The 16,919-nt window shown below is 40.1% G+C and overlaps 1 protein-coding gene across 1 annotated transcript in view; it reads right to left on the bottom strand.

Annotated features, from left to right (window-relative positions):
- The window catches only part of SPATA13 (spermatogenesis associated 13), a 397,052-nt gene extending 380,354 nt beyond the window's left edge, over nucleotides 1-16,698 (bottom strand). Inside the window, exon 1 of the mRNA XM_037800660.1 lies at nucleotides 16,469-16,698. The gene's annotated coding sequence lies outside the window, so the exon portion shown is untranslated. The remainder of the gene's footprint in view (nucleotides 1-16,468) is intronic.
- Between the last annotated feature and the right edge of the window lie 221 nt (nucleotides 16,699-16,919).

Below are 16,919 nucleotides of genomic sequence, written 5' to 3'. Positions count from 1 at the left end.
GGCAGTCCCACTGCTATCAGAGATAATCACATCACCAACTTCATAAGTCTGCTGTGAGGATTCAATAAAAGAATCCATGGAAAATATTCACAGAGGCCTTGGCTTGTAGAAAACACTCAATAAACGTTCATAACCCTTACTGCCATCATCATCACTTCCTCCCCCCGTTTTGGGTAGTGTTATATAATCCACCACACTAAAACTTTCATTCTGAATAAAGTGTCTAATCACTCCTGCTCTGCAGGGAAGATTTTCCATCTCAAAAACAAAACAGAAAACAAAATGCCCCCCTGCCCCCGCCCCATCCCCAGTCTTCCTAATCTGATTTTCTGCAAACAGAGGTCACTGTATGATGAAGACTCCACCCTCTTGATGCTATGGAATGAGAAATATATTTTCTCATAGAGTATTGCCTTTGGACACAAGCAGTATGCCTCACACAGGGGCAATTCTAACCCTTGCTCTTTTTTCTTATTGGTCTTGCTATGAAAAGTACTCTTATAGAGGCCCATGGAGGGAGAAAATTAAGTAATAACACAAAGACAGGAGACACCTAGGAAGCTGGATTCACTAACTCGGAAGCAAGAAGCCCAGCGAGGGGAAAGTTTCTTACAACCACAACAAGTGCCACAATTTCTAAGCAGAGAAGACCGGCAGGAAGGAAAATCACTGGAGAGTGTCTTAAATTCAAGGTTTGCTTGGGAAATCACTGGAGGGTGTCTTAAGTGCAAACAAGGTTTGCTTGTTTACTTTACATGGAGTCATTACTGCTAAAAAAGCTGAATAAGAGATCAGACTCCAATTAGAGATATGAATGGAACAGACCTGGTTAGGACTAAGGTAAATCCGAAAACAGGGTAAAGGATGATATTTCTGTATTTTAAAACTTCAATTTCTGTGTGAGACCAAAGAAAGAGATATTTATTTGGTCCAAAATTTAAATGTTCTGTAATACACTATCTAATTTAACCTGTCTGGTCAGTTTATTTAAACAACCCAAATACATGGAACCTAGGACAAGGAATGAGATTCTATTATTCTCTACAGGTTAATTTAATGCCTGGATATATTCCAGACTATCTTGGGCAGAAAATAAAAAAGTACTTGCAAAGTCTACTTGAGGGACTGGGGGAAAATGTGGAAATACTAAACTTCTCCACCTGGGGAATTCCTGACAGTCTCTCAAGCCTTAGGGACTACCAGTTTAGTAGGCCAAGCCCTCAATTTTGAGGCTTGCTTATGAAACTATGTCTGCAATGGTGAAGCTAGCCCTGCTTGTAATTATCCCTAAGAGTCACCCCCAGAGAACCTCTTTTGTTGCTCATATGTGGCCTCTCTCTAAGCCAACTCGACACTACCCTCCTCCCTACGTGGGACATGACTTCCAGGGGTGTAAATCTCCCTGGCAATGTGGGACATGACTCTCAGGGATGAGCCTGGACCCAGCATCATGGGATTGAGAGATGCTTCTTGACCAAAAGAAGGAAGAGAAATGAAACAAAATAAAGTTTCAGTGGCTAAGAGATTTCAAATTGAGTCGAGAGGTCATTCTGGAGGTTACTCTGCAAGCTTTAGCCAGACATTGCAAACTACCACAGTATGCCAAGTACCAACCCTTTATTACTGAAAACCCTAGAGAGCACTTGGCTCTAAGTTTCTATAGAAGTTTTTCTTAGTAAGTTTATTTTTTCAGAAACTTAATGCTTCCAGATCAATCCCATGACAGGTAAATCCTGAAATCCAGAGGTACCAGTCTCTCCAAGAATGTCAACCAGTTTTATTCCTCTACCCCATAATGCTGACACCCCTTTCCAGCATGAAGAAGTTAAAATGGTCATTGCCCAGGTATCCCTGAAGATTGAGAAAATGATCAAGCAAGAGGGAGGAGATGTAACTGAGAAATTTGGCTTTAACAAATGACCACATATTCTGACTCATTATATAGATACATCTTTTTAGTGTCTAGTGTTTTAGAATAACCAGAAGGAAATACCTCAAGTTGCTGAACTGTAACCCAGTAGCCTTAATCTTTGTTGATGATTGTATAACTATAAAGGAAAAAAAAAAAAAAGTCAGTTGCCCCTGTTTGTGTGGACCCACTTCTGGATATTTTGTTCTGTTCCACTGATCTATATATCTATCTCTGATGATACTACATGTCTTAGTTAACCTACCTCTATTGTAAGTCTTAAAATTGGGTAGAGCACAATATTAGTGGTCAAGAAGAGGGAGTGGGGTAAGGGGTAAGGGATGTTTGGGGTCTTCTTTCTTCTTTTTATTTCTTTTTATGGAGTAATACAAATGTTCTAAAAATGATCATGGTGATGAATACACAAATATGTGATGATACTGTGAACCACTGACTATATATTTTGGACAGATTGTATGATATGTGAATATATCCCAATAAAATTACATTTTAAAGATATGGCTCTTTCCCCTATTGAACTTTGTATGTAGAGTTGTTTTGAAATATCAAAACATATTTGCTCTGAATTTTATTTTTTATTTTCTTAATTTTGTATTTAGCCTTTGAATAAAATATAAACCCAGAAAAAAAAAACTATGGCTTTTATCACTTTTATTGCACTGCCTACCAAGTCCCAAATCAATGACTACAATTTGCAAGCACAGGATTTCTTGCCATTATGCGGCCCCTGAACCACACTTACATCTTAAGAAGAGGGATATGAATGGATTAAAAGGACAGCAGAGGTCCTCTAGTAGGCTGCACTTGCAGGCAATTTGAGGTCCACTGCCCTCAAAAACCACCCCTTCCTTATGAACCCTGGACCAGGCTCTGGCCCCAAGCCTGTCTACCCCTGCCCCTCAGTGAATGCCTTCCCTGACTGGCACTCTGCCAGGACACTTGGCAGGCCACTGTCGTGTCTCTGCTGCTTGGTCTTAACCTTGAGCAAGCTTCTCTTCAGGGTCTTTCTCAAAGGCTACGTGGCCCATCAGACAAATAAAACCCAGCCAACTTAGTCCTGTCTTCTTGCAACATGTTTCAGAATCTTCAGTGAAAACACTTAGGGTCTCATTCTGCGACTCTCAGTATGTAACCTTATTGCAACCCACTCACACATAGCAACATCCCACTCCTGGGACACGTTCTCCTTCAGTCCTCCAACCATCTCTCAATGCCCTTCACCCAGCAGACATTTATGAGCAAGGATTCCCGCTGGGTCCTGGGATGATGGTAGTAAGTAAATAAAATTGGTGATACCTGGATGTGGAGGAAAGGAGGAAGAGGACTTGGAAAATCAAGATGGGAAATAAAGGAAGAAGGTTGCTCTGTGGGTAAAAGTGATGCGTTCAGTTTGGGGCTTGTTGCACTTCAGTTATCCAGTATGTGGTTAGCAATGCAGACCTTGAAATTTGGACTTAGCAAAATGAAAACTTAATAATATACTAAATTACTCATACCAATTATTTATTATCTTGGCTTTATACATCCAACTTTTAAAAGATAACCTGAGTAAATCCTAAATAACATTAAAACATGTTGTGGGAAAAGAATTTTTTACAATGTTCTCACAAAGATATTCTTTCTTCTGAATATCAATCCTTTTAGTAAAGCCTCCTACAGCATCAGACTGTACCCTGAAACAAAATTTACTGTCACTGAGCCAGTATTTAATCAATGGTGTTGAAAAACAGGTTTTACTATTCTCAAACAAAGCTCCTGTTTCACAGCAGAACTCCAAAAGTCTCCCACAAGCTGCACTGGAGACACCAAACAAAAGCAAATTTTTCAATAACTGCCAACATAAAGAAGGAGGAGGAAAAAAACCCCAAGAGCCCAATTGAGAAATGAACAAAGGAAATAAACAGATAGTCCCAGCAAAAGAAATTCAAAGGTCCTAAAATATATGAAGAGTCAGAGTTCACTGAGAATAAGAGAAAAGCAAATTACAGCCATACTGAGACACCATATTTCACTATCAGATGAGCAAAGATCAAGGAGTTTGTTAACACCAGGTGTCGGTGAAGAGGTAGGAATAAAACAGAGACTGTCTTCAGGGCTGTAAATTGGTACAACCTCCATGGAGAGCAATTTAGCCATATCCTAAAATGTAATATACCCAAAATATTTCTCCCTAGCAAATCCACTTCAAAAAAGTTGTTTTAAAGATACACTCACATGTGTATGAATATGTTCAAGATTACTCATTGAAGCACGGGAATAACCTAAATGTCCATCAGCAGGGGACTGATTTACATAATATGTCACAACCATAAAATGGAATGCTACGCAACCATTAAAAAGAATAAAGAAGCATTTTATGTACTGACATGGAATAATCTCCAAAATATAGTTAGGTGAAAAGGAAAAAAAAAAAAGGTGCATAACACCATATATACTATACGTCATTACTGGTTTTTAAAAGGGGGAGTCAGGTGGAAGAAAATGTATTTATATATATATATAGGCATAGAGTTTTTCTGGAAACAAACTGGTCATCTGACTGCCTCCTAGGAGGGGAAGTGGTCAACCAAGAGATGGTAATGGGGGGAAGGAGGAGAGAGGAGGAGATTTTTCAGTACATGCTCTTTTGTACCATCTAATTTTGTACCAAGGAAAGGAATTACATATTTTTAAAAATTAATACAATTCAAGACAACTGACAGAAAGGGAAAAAAAGAGTTGCAAACCATGTTTCAGATAAGGACTTAATGTTCAGAATCAATAAAGAACTTTTACAATGCAACAACAAAAAGGCAAACAATTAAAAAATGGGCAAAGGACTTAGATAGACATTTTTTCCAAAGAAGGGCTATAAATGGCCAATAAGCACATGAAAAGATGTTCAATATCATTAACCATTAGGAAAATGTAAATCAAAACTACAATGAGACGCCACCTCACACCCACAAGGATGGATATAACTGGAAAAACAAACAAACAGAAAATAAGTGTTGGAGAAGATGCAGAGTAAATGGAACTCTAGTGCATTGCTGGTGGGAATCTAAAATGGTACAGCCACTGTGGAAAGCAATATGGTAGTTCCTCAAAAAGTTGAACATAGATTTACCATATGACCTAGCAATTTCACTTCTAGTTATATACCCAGAAAGTGAAAACAGGGTCTCAAACAGGTACAATTATTGCAACATTATATACAACAGCCAAAAGACAGAAACAACCCAAGTGTCCAGCAACAAATGAATGAAAAAAATATTGTACATACATGCAATGGAATATTACTTGGCCACGAAAAAGAATGAAGTTCCAAGACAGAGTGCAACATGGAAGAAGCATGAGAACATTATGCTCAGTGAAATAAGCAAGGCACATAAGGACAAATATTGTACGATGCCACTAGTAAGAAATGTCCAGAAATAGCATACCCACAGAGGCAGAAAGTAGATTAGAGGTTGCCAGGAGATGGGGGGAGGGAGAGAAGGTGAAGTGCATGTTCAGTGGATATGGAATGTGTGTAAATAAAATTAATAAAAAGTAACCACTAATTTTTCTTCAAAAAAATTCAATACAACGCAAATTTTTAAAAAGGAGCAGAGTTTTTCTTACTTTCCTAAAACACTGCCATTATTCCCTACCACAAAAATCTCTGTCTTCCTAAAACTCAGAGCTAGAACTCAACAGATATGAATGTCAGTATTAGCATGTATAGCAACTGTTTAAAAAAAGCTGAAAAAGAATCCAGACTTCAACTAGAGAGATGAATGAAGCAGATGTGGTTAGGACTAGGGCAAATAGGGTCAAAGGGTAAAGGACAATACTGACTGTGTTTTAAAACTTCAAATTCCATGCGAGACCAAGGAAAGAGATGTTTAGTTGGTGCAAAATCTGTATTTCCTAAACAATTTCCCTCACAGAGTTCGTTCAAATACCATAATTACATGAAACTTTTAATAGGAAGTGAGACCTGGTAGGTTTGTACAGGTTAGTATGAAATAGCAACACATCACAAAGTAATTTGGACAGAGAATAAAAATATATATGCAGGACCTCCCTGAGGAGCTGGGGGAAAATGCAGAAGTGTTGGACTTCCTCACCTGGATTGCTGCTGATGTTCTCACAAACATCGAGGGCTGGTGGTTTGATGTGCCAAGCCCTCTATCATGGGTCTTGCCCTTATGAAGCACGTTACTGCAAAGGAGAGGCTAAACCTTATTATAATTGTGCCTAAGAGTCTCCCCCTGAGTACCTCTTTGTTGCTCAGATGTGGCCCTCTCTCTCTAGCTAAGCCAAATCGGCGGGTGAACTCACTGCCCTCCCCTCTATGTAGGATCTGATGCCCAGGGGTGCAAATCTCCCTGGCAATGTGGGATATGACTCCCAGGGATGAATCTGGACCCAGCATTGTGGGATTGAGAACATTTTCTTGACCAAAAGGGAGATGCGAAATGAAACAATGTTTTAGTGGCTGAGAGATTCCAAATGGAGTCAAGAGGTCACTCTGGTGGACATTCTTATGCACTATATAGATAACCCTTTTTAGGTTTTAATGCATTGGAATAGGTAGAAGTAAATACCTGAAACTATCAAACTGCAACCCAGTAGCCTTGACTCTTGAAGACGATTGTATAGCAATGTAGCTTACAAGAGGTGTCAGTGTGATTGTGAAAGCCTTATGGATCACACCCCATTTACCCAGTGTATGGAAGGATAAGTAGAAAAGTGGGGACAAAAAAATAAATGAAAAGTAGGGTGGGGGGGGGTGTTCTGGGTGTTCTTCTTTACTTTTATTTTTTATTCTTATTTTCACTCTTTCTGGTACAAGGAAAATGTTCAAAAAATAGATTGGGGTGATGAATGTACAACTATATGATGATAATATGAACAATTGATTGCACACTTTGGATGACTGCATGGTATATGAATATATCTCAATAAAGTTGAATTTTAAAAAAAATCCGTGTCTTAATCACTTTTTCAAAGTGGATTTTTAGCACACTAGTGAGAAATATCTTTAAATAGCTATTAGCAAATTAAATGATTATTGTGCCAGTTTAGATGTATTATGTCCCACAAAACACCATTATCTTTAATGCAGTCTTATGGGGGCAGATGTATTTAGTGTTGACTAGGTTGGAACCTATTAGTTCAGTGTTTCCATGGAGATGTGATTCAGTCAACTCTGAGTGGGACCTTTCATTGGATCATTTCTATGAGGTGTTGCCCCACCCATTCAGGGTGGGTCTTTATTGGATCACTGGAGTACTTTAAAAAGAGCCACATAGGTCCCGAAGCAGAGCAACTGAGAGTGAAAATTTGAAGGGGAGCTGCAGCTAAGAGAGGACAAAATGCCCCAAGAGCCACACTTTGGAGAACGCCATTTTGAAACGCAACCTGGGAGCAAGCAGACAGCAGCCACGTGCCTTCCAAGCAACAGAGGTTTTCCGGATGCCAATGGCCTTTCTCCAGTGAAGGCAACCTTTGTTAATGCCTTGGAAACTTTATGGCCTTAAGACTGTAACTTTGTAACCAAATCAAATTTATAACCTCCTTTATAAAAGCCAATCCATTTCTGGTATTTTGCAAAAGGGCAGCATTAGCAAACCAGAACAATTATGAACACTGAATTTTTCTAATATAAAGTCACTTGAATAAAAGTATTAGTAAGGAATGTTAATTTCTATCATCTAATTCAAATACAGTCTTTAGCCAAACTACATGGTCAATCTTTCTCTACTCTTCCCCTCATAATCCATCATCATAAATCAGATCTCAACGAAAATTCTGGAATCATCCTTTCCAAAAAGATAATCAAGGACAAGCTGTTTAAAAATAACTATCCCCTGACACTCCTTCCAGTCCATGGCGGACACCTGATTGCCCGTAGCCCTGCCCTGGTGACCCAGTTGGCCGGTGACTTTCAGCATCACTCACTTTTACTTTTTCTTTGACTTTTCTAAGCTCATTCAGTCATAACTAAAGAGATTAAATTTTGGCAGGCATTTTAAGCATCAAATCTTGATAGTATGGTCTCCAGTTGCCTTTTGGAGAGGCTGTTTGTCTTGTAAACATCTGATTAGTCACTTGAAAAGATCTCTCATTTTTCCTTCTGCCAATGTCAAGAGTTCTACTAAAAAACAGTTTTTACATAAATTCTATTATTGGACAACATTCTTTGAAGATTCTTTCACTTTTCCCATTTTGAACACGAAAACCAAGTCCTAAGTCACTTTCTAAAGGAAATTGCCTTTTTTTTTTTTAACAAGTTCTCACAGCTAATCGTATTTTTACTTTTCTTGCCTTCCTTCCTTAATATCTGAATAAAAGTGTGGTTTACAATGTGGCTTTGAAGCTTGAGTGATTTGAAACAGAAAAAAAATTTTTTTTGGTACAATTAACTTTATTTTTTAAAAATTTACATCTGACAAGAGTTAATGCCAAAGTTCAAAACCTGCTAGATACTCTAATGGGGCTATATGAGAACTCAAGTCTTACATTCAGTTTAGCAATGACCCTGGCCAACCATAAGGCCTTTACATGTGTTATTTAATTCTCACCACGACCCTCTTTATTGTCATTCAATATGCCTAGAATGAAGCTTACATTCTAGTAGGGAACAGAATCAACATACAAATAATCAGTAATAGCCATAAAGGCCTTGAAGGGGCAGTATTGGACCTACCCACTCCTTATGGTTTCTCCCCATTTTACATTTGAAAATTGAGATTGTGTCAGGAATCTAAAAAATAAAGATTTCTTTTCCAATTGTTCATAGCATTTCCACCACTTAAATAACAGAATTGTATGTCTCTCATCTATCTCTTTATACCTAATTATGAACTTTTAATGGCTTCTCTCAAACTTTTCTAGATCCTAACACATAGCTAGTGTGGGGACCTGGGGCCCAGGCCCCTTCTCCTCCATAGTGATTTCAGGAAGCTGCCAACTTGACTAGGACAGATGTTAAGGCATCAGACCTCCCCAGGGTAGGAAAAAAATGTAAACAAAGCATTGAAACTCCCCTCCCCTGATCACTGCTGAGAACAAATCCCACACCCTTGTGTCACCAGACCTTGCCTAAACTCTGTTCTCACACCCCCCTTGTGTGCCTGGCGTGCTCTGTTCAGGAACCTTTCCATTAGACTGTACCACTGGAACAGTTTTTTTCCCTAAGGATGTACTCAGAGTAGCCTTTTTAAATAATTATTTTCTCTGTGTAAATTAGTTATCAACTTGCCATGTTAACTGATTTATATCCAACTTTAGAGTTTGCTTTTTCCCTTTTCAACTAAACTATTTTTTGGAAAATATAAAACATTTACATGGACCAGAATTCAAAGATATTAATAGAAAGATTCACGTCAAACCCCACTAGAGGACCCAGCACCCAGTGAAGTGTACGAGACAATACACCTCCACCCTGTCCCTACAGTCCTACCACAGCTGCTACAACTCACACCAGACAATGAAAAATTTTATCTGTTATTATTGTGGAGGGAAAGAAAAAACTTTCCACTTTGCATCATCAAGATACCAAACTTTACAAATCCAGGGATTTCACCTCCTAATTGAGCATCTTTTAATTACATAACCAAATACTTATCGGTAAAATTATGTTTTTGAGAAAAAAAAAAAAAGCTTAATTCAGTGGCTGACTGCCTATGTCGGCTGAACTCAAACACTGTTGGAAGAATGATTTGTTTGGGCTGATTCCCAGAACTAACAGTGATTAATATAATATTTAACTTTAAACATGGTTAAGCCTTTCTCCAGAGAATATATTCCCACAATCAGGGAACTGTTGATTTCCACATTATTCCAGCACTCTTTCATCCCACTAAAAATGTAGGTATCTTATAAACAGTGTTGCTCCTCATTTTCAGGTCATACACATATTTCAAGAGCTAGACAGGAAAATATTTTCTAAAACACCACATTTACTATCTACATAGAAATACGGACACTAAAAGGAAACCTGATAAATGAGATACCAAGGTTATAAATCCTATAAACTAAGAGATCTCTTTTCATTTTAAAATGAATGTTTCATTTTACCAACAGGTCCAGTATAGGTTTTAATTATTTATTTAGAGTGAACCCCAGTTCATTCAAAACATAAATCCAACTACCAAAATTTCAAAACTTTTCAAGATTGCATTTGCAGTGTAAATTGTTGAATAATTGTGCTTCACTTTATAAATGTTGTAATTTGCTGCACCTGAGTAGCAAAGAAGAGCCTTCCATGTTTCTAATCAGTGGAAATGACAGGCATTTGGGTAGAGCGTGCATCACTCTAAAAATAAGAACATTCTTAAGAGGCCATGATATTCCTACAGCAATATAGCTGCTGTGTGGCCCTGCTACTTTCTCAAGGCTGAGAAGCTATCAAAGGCAGGAGATCCTAAAGGATTTTATTTTTATAAAGGCACGAACCAAAGGATAGGTGAAGTTGGGAAATTCTCCCCTCTAAGAATTTTCCACAGAGATGGTCCCAACCTCGTACAGAAATGGGGAGAGCATATTATAGCTGATCATGCAGCCTCGTAGGGGCACTGCAAGACTCATGGAAAACAGGCAAAGGGGTTGACATGTGAATAGCATTTGGGATTCTTAGGGAAGACTATTCCATTTTAGGCTGCTTTTTAGAAACAACAGAAATCTAGAAAACCAAGAGAACTCAGACACTCTCTTATCAAATCCCTCCTCTTATAGAAAGCAAAACTAAATCTCTGGGAATTTGATTTGCTGAGCATGAGTGAATTTGTATTAGGAACAAGCCTTGCACCCAGGTCTCCCTGTCTTCCTCTAGCCCTCTTCCCGCTATGCCTCAGCCATTTAACTACAATTCTCAGTTGCCCTCATCTTCATTTTAGAAAGCCTTTGTGCGACAAAAATATATTTCAGTTGTTTGAAAATTGGCACATATTTTCCTTAGAAATAGGACATAGGGTAAATGGGTTCCCAGGCCAACCCAAAATACCTAATACATACAGGTGGAACAGCGTATACCAAAAAACACCTCTGAACCTAATGCCCCTAGAAATGAATTTATTGTTCCAATTTGTAAATTCCAGGAACGATGGGATAGCAGGCATATACTCCACCTTTTGGGCTCCCCTCCAGCTCCTGGTCACTGCTGATCATCGGACGGGGTGCTGAGCTCCAGTGTAAGGGGTGGTGGGGCTCTGGGCTTCCTGGAGGCATGCCCCAGCGGACATCTGGGCAGCTCAGACCTAGCTTCCAGTCACCATATTTATTTTCTTCCATCAGTCTCAGGATATGGAGCATTTGTTTCTCTTTACTGTCGCCCATTCTTCTGTCACCTTCTAGAGCTTCTGACCAGTGTTTCTCTCCTCTCTGCCCCGCTGTAGCATTCAACACAGTCTTCTTATATTTCCTACATATTCTTCTGTCCTTGAAATGAATACTCAGGTGGTCTTTTATGGTTTTCCAAGGATGTGTTACTACTACCACTAATAAGGAAAGAGTAAAAATGGCTCCTGTTCTGTCCCTTCAGCTCAGCTCCTTCTTTTATTTCCTTCAGACCCTGATGTTTGCCTGGTTTTTAAGATCAGTCCGATTTAGGACTATCTGAGCCATGCCTCCCTGGAATGTGTGTAAGACTCCAAGGTGAGGAGAGAAAAGGTCCTGGCTTGGGTGGGGCTGGGGAGGAGATGAGCACTGGGAAGTCACAGGATGGGAGGAAGCTGTGTTTCTCTGGGCACCGCCTCACATCCTGAGCAGCTGTTTGGGGGTGGGGGCTGTGTAAATCCAGGAACATGCACGCGATAGAAGCCTTTAATTGTGCTTTCATATTTTCAGGTCTGTGTTATCCTGAGCTAGATTACAAGCTATTGAGGACAAAGTCCATGGCATGCCTTTCCAGCAATGAGCACAGAATAAATGACAGATAAATACTTGTTGACAATTGGGAACTCCCAAGCCACTCCAATGACACTGCCTTCTTCGGTAGCTTAAGATGAGTGATATTTCACTCTGCCAAAACCTGGGGAAGCCATGAACAGTGGTTTTTCCTCACTCTTCATACTTTTGTGTTTGGTACTCCTTTTCCCTTAATTTAAGCAATGCATCTGAGGTGAGCATTTAGTGAAGTGTTCTAGAAGCAGCAGTTGAACCAAACAATCCACCTCTTGAGCCTGTACTAGCTTTTTTAACAAGTGTGTGGCTCAAATCAGAAAGAGAAATAGATCTGCCCTTTAAGGAATTTGCACTACCTTTCAGAGCTGACTTTTCAAACCCTAGATACTGGCACCAATCCCCTTATTAATTAAGTATGCATTGCTCTGGGAAACAGGCATTCTTTCTTGGCTGATGTAACAATAGCTATTCCACACAAGAACCTGTCTCTGAAACCACCCATTAGGGAGAGTTGCTGGATTATGTCCAAAGGGCACATTTCAAAAGCTTTTGGTATTCCTTGAAAAGGCCCCACCAAGTATATTGGACACATTCTTTAAGAGGGATATTTCAGAATGCAGTCTGTGGTTGCACACTTACAAGTAAACAGGATAGGCTTCAAAGGAGAACAACTCACAAATGGGCAGTGAAGACACAAGTGACTCCATAAGTAAAGGTGGTGACGGCCAGGTTTTGTGGGAATGTAATAAAAACAGATTCCTAAGACAATGGACAGAGTTTCGAGTCAAAAAAAAGAGGGCCAAGAAGTGACTTACTGAAACTCTTTAGTAAATGGCAAGATATCACATACAGAAAAGTGGACAACTATACTGTGTTTCCTGAAGGCAGAGCCTAAAGTAATGAATGAAGTTAAAGAGGCAAAAAAAAAAAAAATCTTTGTGATTCTGAACATCAGTGAACACCAAAAGTTTTAATGTAGAAGACTGGAGCAGTCTTCTTGGCTATCTTGAAGCACGGCATTGAGTCTGATTCCTATTTTTACAAAGCAGGTTTCATATGGTCCAGCTAAGGGCAAGGCACTGACCGTGAAACTAGCAGCCTTCCTAAAGACCCTGTTACTTTATGACCACATCATTTTAATAATTTAATATTTTGATACACTTTTCAATTATAACCTTATTGTTCAGTGCCTCAGAGAAAACCTTCAAATTCTTCCACCTACTCACAAATAGTCTAAAATAATGAACGGAGCACACCTTGTTGGAAATAAGCCTGGGAAATGTCATCCAAACAGAAGGCTGTCTGAGCTTGCCTTCCTGGTTGTGCTGTCTGTGAACTACATACCTCAGCATCCTCATGGAATTGCAATCTCATTTTTTACTGGCTCTATCATGCTACGCAGGCAGTACCTATCACTCTTATCACTCCATAGCTCAAGGAAGGCAGAGAGACAGGTTGTCATCAGCTCCACCTGCCCTTGTCAAAATTTAACAAGGTTTTGAAGCTGGCTCTGGAGAGGTGAAAGTGAAAATGAAGAAAGAAGCAAGCTAAATATGGAAGAATTCAGTTCTGAGTGTCTCTTTTTCATATACTCAACGGAATATACTGGCGTAAAAATATTGCCACAACTCACGCAGACATTTATTTGCCTTAAGAGAGACTATTAATGGGCATACTAAAGCAACTGAAACAGGTCTTGTCTTCAAAATCATTGACTAGTTCTCCTTCCTGACTTTTGCCAGTCCCCTCACTACATTTTAAAATATTGGTTCCTTCTTTATCAACTCCATTTCACTCCTTCTCCTGACCTGCACTTTCTATTGTTCCAACTAAACCCCTCTCCATTTTCTGTTCTGTCCCCACCTCTTCCTTTTTCTGCCCACCTTTTTCTTCACTTGTCTTTTAAAAGAGGCTCCCTCACCTTCTTCCTAGACTCCTGTGGGGAGGTGAGCAGGAGTGAGGGCATCTTGCCCCCAGCAACCCCCCATCTGGTGAGAAGCCCAGTCTCCCAGTGCCCCCACGTGCCTTTAGTTGGCAAGATGGGTATAATGTGAAAACATCTGAGACCAACTGAAGATGCCACTCTGGTGGCCTGACCAAGTCCCCCCACTTCTTTGAGCTTCTGTTTCCTCATATATTAAAGAAAAACAATACATGATGATGCAAATTCCTGCTACAGTTGTGAGGTTCAATTAAGATAACACATCAGAAAATACTATGTATACCAGTCACCAGAACTCATTTTTTCTATCTGTAAAATAGATGCTGCCTAGGATTAAACATCATGGTATCATGAAGAAAGAAAGAGAGAGAAAACAATTGGCTAATATTAAGCAAATAATGAGAAATTCTGTACAGGGTTATTGCCACCCTATATTTCATTGGCTTAGTAGTCTCTGTTTTTCCTGCCATTTAATATTTATTAAGGGTGTCATACTTGGTATTAAGAGGAGGATTCTAAAGACACAAAAGGCATGGCTCATGCCTTCAGGGATTCTGCAATCTATGTGGAAAAATAAAATATTAACCGTTAATACACTAGTTCAATGAGATTACAGGACTGCGACAGATATACGTAGCCAAGTGTCAGTGCAAGTCAAACCAGATGCACATCTTAACTTTCTAGAACAACTTTCTAGATAGCAATTTTCAACTATCACCTGTCTAAAGTCACTGTCAGCAGAACCAAAACAATCTGACTAAAAAGATTTAAAATCAGGAAAGTTAAATAAAAACTGTAATGATAATTAAGTAATGAATTTTGCTTTAAATGAATCTAATGCTGTAGTAATTTATAAAATATAGTACTTTAAAATATAACTACCTTTAAATGTTCTTAAAAAGATGATGTGATTTTTAATTTTCTCATTAACTTCTTGGAACCCCCCAAAAAAGATTCTTCACAACAGCAACAGTCCAGTAAGGAAAACACATAGTCTTAAGAAATGCAACCGATGTCTGATTTTAGATATATTATGACCAAAAAGAAAACTGCATAACTTTTTTAAAGAAATTCAACTCAGCTATTAAGAATAATCAAAATATAGTTCTTTGATCAGCAGGGACACAGGGATCAAAAGGTTTAATGATCCAAACGCAGCATGTCACTGCTGAGTGAGCGCAGATTTTAACGTCACATTTGGATTTAGACCCTGACTTTCCCACTTTTAATGGGTTCAGTAATACTCATCTTCAAAAGGCCAACACGATGACACAGATGAAGCACGTGGCTCAGGTGCAGTAAGTGATACCCTCCAGGTGGGCAGCAGGGATGGCTCTGACTCTCACTGGGTAGGATCTCTAAGCTAGAGTTTATTATTGTGAGTTACAGCCATTTCTTAGCCTTTCCCCCTCTCTAAACTGAATTTTCCTAATTCAACTTTATATGTCCTTCCTACTCCGTTCTTCTTCCAAGTCTAGCACAATACATAGCACGTAGCTGATACTCAATTCAGATTTGATTAATGAATACATGAATAAATGAATAGCAAAGATAATAAAGAAGTGGAGGCAAGGGACGAAATAAATTAACATGAAGGAATAGTTTCTATGTACTGGCAATAGATCGGTACCTTTGGCAAATACAATTAACATCTGGAGAAATAAACTGAAAGATTCCTAGCTTTAGGAGGATAAAATTTAAAACAGGAAAAGAAAAAAGTATTACTGTAGTTGCCAATTGCTACTCTGGATAAGATAATTCAAACTCCTTTCCAATTTCTTTCCTGTAGTGTATGGCTAAAACAAACCGTCCGAGAGATAAAAAGCAAGAATTATCGGGCACATTTACATGTAAGAAAATGCTCAGTGACATGAAATGAAGTTGATTCCCTCCCATGCTTTGTGAAAGTCGTTTCTTTCTAAAACATTTAAAGATGCAACAGAACGTCTGAATTTTTAATACTGTGTCTTCTACCTGCTCTATGTGCTTTTCTTTTGCAAAGATTTTGTGTAATCTTTTTAAAAGGCTGAAGACCCATTAGTTTCCAGGATCTAAACCAGGTCCTGTATTTTTATTTAAAATAATATTAATAATAATTAAAGTATACCCATCGGCAGATGCTACATTCAAACGGAGGAAACAATATCTTTTCTTACTCTAGAAAGTATTCTTTTAATTTCATCATGTCTTCCTTTAGACCACAATCCAAATATTTTCCAAAGCAAACTATTATAGCATTAGATGTCTGATTCCCTACCTAAAAGAGAAGTGGCTGCTAAAAGATTTGAGTTATCGGCTGAGTGAGACAAGTGTGGAAGGAAACATCAGCCCCTTTGGCTCATCCTGGGGGAGAAGCCCGCAGTAAACCCGAGAAGTTCCCCAAGATTGCCCCCCCCCCCCAGTGCCCCCCACTCGTCACCCGGCAACCGGCTGAATTGCAGCCGCCCAGAGGCGGGGGGCGGCTCAGAGCCCCGGGGTCCCGTCCCCGGTTGCCATGGCTACGCGCCCCGCCACCCGCCGCGGCTATGTGCTCCCCGCGCTGCTCCCGGGGCCCCTTCGGAGCCGCGGTCTCACCACCTCCTCTTCCCCCCTTCTCCTCCCTCCCCGCGCTCTTCTTTCGGCAAAAAAACGTTCCACTCACCCAGGATTTAGTCCAAGGTTGCTTGGCTTTCCCTTCTGCAAAAGTGCGCGAGAGGTGACAAGTGGAAAAGAAATCAGCTCACCTTTCTCAGCATTCGTCCCGCGTCAGCAGGGGGGTCTTTGGAGTCATTTCACCATCCTACCCCGAGTTCCAAGTGGGAAGACGAGCCCGAGAGTAACCAGAGAGAGACGGCTCCGAAGAGACAGGGAGGAGGTCCCGGGGTCGCAGTGGACCGCGGCGGGTCCCAGGTGCGCCCCTGCCCACCCGCACGACGCGGGGGCGGACGTTCAGAGCGCGCGGTCCTGAAACGCCTAATGCATCTCCACGGCCCCCTGCCTCGCCAGAGGGCAGAGCGGCGCTGAGAGGGCTGCTCCCGGGTCCGGTTCCTCAGCAGCGACCCGGCTCACAGGACCCCGAGGCTGTGTTACTGTTTTTGAAGGAGGTGGGTGGAGGTGGGAGCCGGCTGTGTGCCACCCAGAGTTCCAAGCAGACCAGGGTTGAATTTCTTGCGGGGGTTTTCTCTCCCACATCCT

Source organism: Choloepus didactylus, chromosome 12 (genome assembly GCF_015220235.1).
Source record: "Choloepus didactylus isolate mChoDid1 chromosome 12, mChoDid1.pri, whole genome shotgun sequence".
Taxonomy (NCBI): Eukaryota; Metazoa; Chordata; class Mammalia; order Pilosa; family Megalonychidae; genus Choloepus; species Choloepus didactylus.
The sequence above is the reverse complement of the archived record's forward strand: the minus strand, read 5'-3'. Positions and strand labels throughout refer to the sequence as shown.